General features: G+C 39.6%; 1 pseudogene; it reads left to right on the top strand.

The window, feature by feature from the left end:
• The window catches only part of LOC132007162 (large ribosomal subunit protein eL6-like), a 12,768-nt pseudogene extending 5,778 nt beyond the window's left edge, over window positions 1-6,990 (top strand).
• Window positions 6,991-7,561: the final 571 nt, after the last annotated feature.

Here is a 7,561-nt window from a genome sequence, read left to right on the forward strand (position 1 = left end):
AAAAAGCCAATATATACAGAGCCTGAGAGGAAAAAAAAAACTTAACCATGTTCAAATTCCTGGTTTCAGTCACACTCAAAGCCAACTGTGACCCTGACTGTTCTGATATGATTATTTGATCCTTTAAATTCTCTTCTTCGGCATAACCCAATACTTACTTGTTCTTAAACTTCTCATCCATCTTCTACTCCAAATTTTTATCTTCTTTTCATTCTATTCATTTTACTCTACATATGCTCCTTTGGATGATTTCAATTGGGCTCTGGCTTTCACACTTTTTTCATTGTGTGCTGATGACTCCTGAGTCTTTATCTCTACACCAGATCTCTCCCTGGTCCTTCACATTGAAGTATCAACTTGATGCTAAAAAACTTCACCTCCAGGGTTGCCTGGGTAGCTCAGTGGGTTAAGCCTCTGCCTTCGGCTCAGGTCATGACCTTAGGGTCCTAGGATTGAGTCCCACATTGTGCTCTCTGCTCGACAGGGAGCCTGCTTCCTCCTCTCTCTTTGCCTACTTGTGATCTGTTTCTGTCAAATAAATAAATAAATAAATAATCTTTAATAAGTAAGTAAATAAATAAATAAATAAAAATAGAAAACTTCACCTCGATTACTTATGATGGAATGACTATCTACCAGTTTTCTTGAGGTCAGTCTCAGGACAGGTTTATCCTCGAGGCATGATTATTAGTAACAATCTTTTACATTTTCAAAAGTATCCTGATTTGAATGATAAAGTACATGATCATCCTACCTCCAACTCAATGTTTCCCAAACTGAACCCAATATTATTCCTCCTATATTGTAGTCATACAAACTAGAGGCCTAGAGTCATCCTTGACTCTTCCTCCTAAATCTGGCCTCCATGTTACAACCATATCCAGTCTTTGAACATTTCTTGAATTCACCATCTCCTCTCCTTTCCTATTGCCAATGCCCTGGTCTCTTATCACCCCTGAAGTACAGCAGTAGTCTCTTAACTTCCAGTCTTATCCTCCTCATATACATCATCTGCATAGCCATTAGGGTGTTAAAATTTTAACCCAAATTCTTTACCTCTCTCTCTATCCATGCCCTTGGTCATGACTTCGAAGTTCCCTCCACTAAAGATAGACTATATTTCCCTGCCTCTTCCCTTTGGGCTTACCAATGTGGGTTGTTTTAACCAACTGAATGTTTAAAAATATAACCCAAGGGTTGGGGAGAAGGGATGATGACATTAAGGAGGGCACTTGATGGAATGAGCACTGGGTGTTATACGCAACTGATGAATCACTAAACTCTACCTCTAACATATAGTGTTAAGTAATTGAATTTAAATAAAAAAGAGTGCCAAATTAAGACTAATTTATTTGAAATATATATAGATAGATAGATCTCAAGCAGGGGTTTGAAATGTACTATGTGATTGATCTTGGGCTCTTGAGTTTCTGGCTTTGCCAATGAAAGAACACTGCTTTGGGGCACCTGGGTGGCTCAGTGGGTTAAGTGTCTGCCTTACACTCAGGTCATGATCTCAGGGTCCTCGGATCGAGCCCCACGTCAGGCTCTCTGCTGAATGGAGAGCCTGCTTCTCCCTCTCTCTCTGCCTGCCTATCTGCCTGCTTATGATCTCTCTCTCTGTCAAATAAATAAATATAATCTTCAAAAAGAAAAAAAAAAAACACTGCTTCACTAGGCCATAGGTCCAAGAAAGAAGAGAATTGGGTCAGCAAAAAACTAGACCCAATCTGCAACTCATAGCCAAGTGTAGAATAGTCCAGCCTAGAACAGTTAATCCCAACCAAATGGCAGAAGAATGAGGGAAAACAAATATTGCTGTTTTCAGCCACAGAATTTTGGAGTGATTGGTTATGAAACATTAGCTGACTGGCACAATTTCCCCTCCCTATTTTAGATCAAAGTACTGAATTAACCCAAATAGAAATCTAAAGTCATCCTTGATTCTTATGCCTCACTCAGACCTTCACATTCCAATAGTCATTATGTCTTACAAATAAATAATGGGTTTTTTTTGTTTTGTTTTATAAATATTATTTATTTGAGAGAGAGAGCACGCACAAGCACAAACAGAGGGGAGGAGAAAAAGGGAGGAGCGGGGGAGAGAGAGAAGCAGATTCCCCACTGAGCAGAGAGCCCAAAGCAGGGCTGAATCCCAAGACCCCAGGATCACGATCTGAGCCAAAGGTAGATGCTTAACCAACTGAGCCACCCGGGTCACCCAGGTGCCCTACAATTCTATCTTTTAAACGTTTCTTGAATCCAGAGTCCATCTCTATTCCTGCTGACACTTCCCTGGTTCAAACCTGTATCTCTCTGATTCTAAACTACTTCAATAAACTGACCTGGTTTCCTTGTGTCTAGTCCTGTCCTCTTTAAGTACGTGATTCACATAGGCACCAAAAGTTCTTCCTATATGGAACTTTAACCATTTCCGCCCATTTTAACTCTTCTTCCACCTTCTAAAAACCCTTTAGTGAGTCTCCATCACCTACAGAACAAAATCAAACTTCCTTAACATATTCATTGTCTTACCCCTACTCATACTCACCACTCCCCATTCCCATCCTGCAATATACTTTACAGCAATATTGCTTACAGTTTCATAATATCTTTCCAGAAAGTATTCCCTGTCCCCTTTATCTATCCCTGATTATGCATTTCCCCTCTGTGCCTCCCACAATATACTGTACACATTCATTTGTACTTACCCACAGTATAATGACCTATCGATCTCTCTCTCCCACTGGCTTTTTGGGGGAAGACGGTCTTACTCATGTTTAATTAAGAATCTTACTCTAGGGCACAACTTGACACATGAAATGTGCTCAACAAATATTTAATGAGTAAATGAAGGAATGAGTGAATAGTGTGGTAAAATACATAAAACATATTTATATAAAATACATAAAACTTGTTGATTAAAACACTCCTCTAATACTCTCTCCTCTTAACCTCAAATTATGTAATTTTTTCTTGCTATGAATACATATGATTAAAAATTACCACTGAAACAAATCCATGTATTTGCATAGGCTCCTTAAGTAGATTTGATATTAGAGATATGAAGGCAAGATAATAATAAGATTAACCTCATTGCCCCATTCAGAAACTCGGGATCCCACTTAGATTTTACATTTTCCTTTACAGTCAATTACTAAGTCCTGTGTGGTAGTTAAAAATTAAGTGTTAACTTGACTGCCGGCTGCAGGGTGTCCAGATACGTGGCTAAACATTATTCTGGGTGAATGTGTGACAGGGTTTCTGAAGGAGATTAGCATTTGAATTGGTAGGCTAAATAAAGCAGGTAGTCCTTCCAGATGTGAGTGGGCCACATCCCATCACTTGAAGACCTGAACAGAATAAAAGACTGGGTAAGAAAGAATTCTCTCTCTGCCTGACAGTCTTCAAGCTAGAACATAAGGGTTCTTCTGCCTTTGGGCGAGACCTGGAATCTACACCGGCTGCTGTTCTGGTTCTTAGGCCTTTGGACTGAGAATGGAACTTCAGGGTACCACTGACTCTTCAGGGTCTGGACTTCTCAGCCTCCACAGTCACGTGAGGCACTTCTTTGCAATAAATCATACGCACATATGTAGATAGTAAAATGTATATTTTGTATATATGTACATACATACATTTCCATATGTACACATATAGACATATACATATATATATATATAATACGTATGTCTATGTCTCCTATTTGTTCTTTCTCTCTGGAGAACCTTGACTAACATATCTATAAATCCTCCTGCCTAAAGAGCTTTAAAATCTCTCTCTTTATTTGCAAAAGCTCCAAGGCTGGGAGTGTGCATTTATTTTCACATCTAAACAGTATTTTGGTAAGAAGAGAACTGGGCCTCTTAGATTCTATTTTTCTTTGGTATATACCCATGTACCAAACTTCTAAAATTATGGTTACTCACAGGTCATTTTGTTTGTTTGTTTGTTTTACTTTATGGATTCATAATTTGTTTTTTTTTTTCCTTTGAAAACCTTTCTACCCTCCCAGATCATGTCAATTTCTACCTACTCCAATTTCTTCCATGGTTATTGTTCTACTCAGACTCTTTCCCAAGCTCTACTCAGCTTTGGTAATTCTTATAAAAGTAAAACTAGTATTACATGTTGGATACATAATATCCATCATGTACACCACTGATCAAACAATTCAAAAACTTCAATAGACCAGAAAATCACCACACAAAACCAAGGTTAAGTTTCCAAATATTTTTACAACTATCATACCATAAAAAGGTACTTACTTGGTACCTTTTTAGAAAAAGTACTTATTTAGTCAAAAGTACATGCTAAATTATTAGCCTCTGTAATAAAACTATTATGGCATAAAGGATAGCTTATGTAAACCAACTGAATACACATCACACATTAAAGGTAATTTCAATCACTACTGGAGCCACCAAGATAGCAACATGCTGGTCTCAGTTTCTTTTCTTTTTTTTTTTTTTTTCAGATTTTATTTATTTATTTGACAGAGAGAGACAGCAAAAGAGGGAACACAAGCAGGGAGAGTGGGAGAGGAAGAAGGAGACTTCCTGCTGGGCAGGGAACCCAATGCGGGACTCAATCCCAGGACCCTGGGATCATGAACTTAACTGAAGGCAGACGCTTAACGACTGAGCCACCCAGGCTCCCCTGGTCTGAATATCTTACTGGAAAGCATTATGTATCTCCTGGTTGTAAAGAGAATTCTAAATATAAATTCTGCTGAAAGCATATACCAAACCTTCAGAAGGGTAAAAGTAGATGAAGATCTACTCTGCTTTACATCATTTTCTGAAACGTTTTAATTCAAATATGTTATCAAATGATATTCAAAAATCTTTCTACCTAAAAGAACTCCTCTAAAGATATTTTGAGCAAATAATTATTCCCTAAAATACATAAACAGAATACAGTGATATCTTTTAAATTTACATTTGCCAAGTTTTCTCTAAATAAGAAATAGAGTAGAACAGGTGTTAACAGAAAGTCACACCACCATATAACTTATCTAAGAGCAAGAGGATGACCAAAACCATAACTGAAATTTCCTTAACTAGAGAGAAGGGTGAAAAACAAGAGAAAGATATATGTAACTCAATCTACTTAGAGAAGTGTTCTAATATTTTTTTCAAGTTCCAACCTCATTAAAATGGCATTCCTTGAAGATTCAAAATAGGCATTGAGTGAAGACTTCCTAAAAACTCAAAAAAGGTTGGGATCATTAATAATCAATAGTCCAAAATAGTAATAACAATATCACAGCTCATATTTTTACTTTTTTTTTTTTTTACAACAGATATGCTCTAATTACTCAATGTACCATCTATACAACAGGATGGATCCGGGGTAGAATTAAAAATCTACCACAGTTCACATGTAATTAGGATGTTAAACAGCAAAGAATGAATTATAAACCAAACACTACATTTTTTTCCTTTCCATTTTTTTTCAAGTATAACTAACATACAGTGTGGTGTCAGTTTCAGGTGTACAACAGAATGATTCAACAATTCTATACATTTCTCAGTGCTCACCAAGAGAAGTGTACTCTTGCCCTTTCCCATCTTGCAAGGTGGCCAGTGAGAAAGTTGAGAATTCAGATGCTAAGGAGAAGAAACCTGAAGCCAAGAAGACTGATGCTGGTGGCAAGGTTAAGAAGGGTAACTTCAAGGCTAAAACACCAAGAAACAACAGCTCTATTTGCAGCTCAACCCCTGTCCCAGTTAGAGGAATTGGCAGATTTTCCCCATCAGATATGTATTCTAGAAAGGTCCTGTACAAGAGGAAGTATTCAGGAGTTAAATCCAGGATTAATCTCATTCTTGCTACTGTCACAAAACCAGTTGGTGGCGACAAGAACGGTGGAACCTGAATGGTTAAACTTCACAAAATGCCAAGGTTTGATCCTACTCAAGTTGTGTCTCGAAAGCTGTTGATCCTCGGCAAAAAGACCTCCCCGTTAGCACGTGGGAAAACTGGAAATGGCATCACTCCTGGGGCCAGTGTGATCATTCTGACTGGACGCCACAGAGGCAAGCGGGTTGTTTTCCAGAAGCTGCTGAGCAGGGGCGCGCTGCTTGCGATCGGACCTCTGGCTGCAGCGGGGCCCTTCTCGATGAAAACTGATTAACGATAGTGTGTCGTACTCGTTCTCTCTGGTAGGTTCTGTGTTTGTCGAGGGCAGCCTCATCCCCGGGTGCGGGGGGAGAGCCTTGTCTTTCTGGCCAGCCTGCGGGGAGGCTCTCTCTACTGCTGGGAGGAGGCACCCCCGAAGCCTCGAAGGGTCTGGTGCAGAAACGTCGTGAAAACGAGAACAAGGCAATGTGGGATTTGTAGTGTTTCATTTTTCTCCCCCCTCATGTTCTAATGTTTGTGCATGTATATTACTGATTTTCAGAACTAACCCTTGTTCGTGTATAGAGTTATGCCATTGTTGTTTTGCCTCTTCTGGAGGACGGGAGAGCGTTTGGAAAACCGGTCACCTTTCCAGATTCATGACTCTCTTTGCAACAGCACCCGCACGGGGCGTCCCGTCTGGATACATCAGCCGGGGTCCTTTCCCACGCCACATCTACCTGTGCTTTGGCAAAAAAAAGTCAATCTGAAATTCCTATGTCAGGTTTCACTCTATAAAAAATTCAGAGAATAGCAGTTTCACTGCCAAAAAAAAAAAAAAATGCGGAACACAACACCAATCTGTCATTGCCACCTCCACCAAAGTTGTACCGGGGCTGTGAAGATCACCAGAGTTCTCACTGACCGTTCTCACTTCAAGAAGATGCAGAAACCCGGACACCGGGAAAGTGAGATCCTCCTCACAGGGAAAGAGAAAAAAGAGATTACAGAGCAGGGCAAGGTTGATCCCAAATCTGCAGTCTCCCAAATCTTGCCCCAAATCAAAGCTCTCCCTCAGCTCCAGGGCTGTTGTGCTCTGTGTTTTCTCTCCCAGATGGAGTTTATCCTCACAAACTGGTGGTCTAAATTTCTTACAAAGAACCTATTTAAATAACTGATCCATTAAAAAAAAAAAAAGTATACTCCTAATTCCTTTCACCTACTTTACACCCATCCCCCGCCCCCTCCCCTCTGGCAACCACCAGTTTTCTTTCTGTATTTAGGAGTCTGGGGGCACCTGGGTGGCTCAGTGGGTTAAAACCTCTGCTTTCTGCTAAGGTCATGATCCCAGGGTCCTGGGATCGAGCCCCACGTCGGGCTCTTTGCTCGGTGGGGAGCCTGCTTCCTTTCCTCTCTCTGCCTGCCTCTGCCTACTTGTGATCTCTGTCAAATAAATAAATAAAATCTTTTAAAAAAAAGAGTCTGGGGATAAAAATATATGTTTATAAAAAATAAAAAATTAAAAAAAAAAAGAGTCTGGGGTTTGTTTATCTCTTTTGTATTCTTTATTCATTTGTTTTGTTCCTTAAATTCCACATGAGTGAAGTCATCCTTTTTTAATGCTGAACTCAGGATCCCTCCAGGCTCAATTATAAGGGCAAAATGTGTACTAGGCATTCCCTCTTAGTTTTTTTCTTCTCTTTGTTCTTAAGGCACT

The sequence above is a fragment of the Mustela nigripes genome, chromosome X (assembly GCF_022355385.1).
Source record: "Mustela nigripes isolate SB6536 chromosome X, MUSNIG.SB6536, whole genome shotgun sequence".
NCBI classification, from domain to species: domain Eukaryota; kingdom Metazoa; phylum Chordata; class Mammalia; order Carnivora; family Mustelidae; genus Mustela; species Mustela nigripes.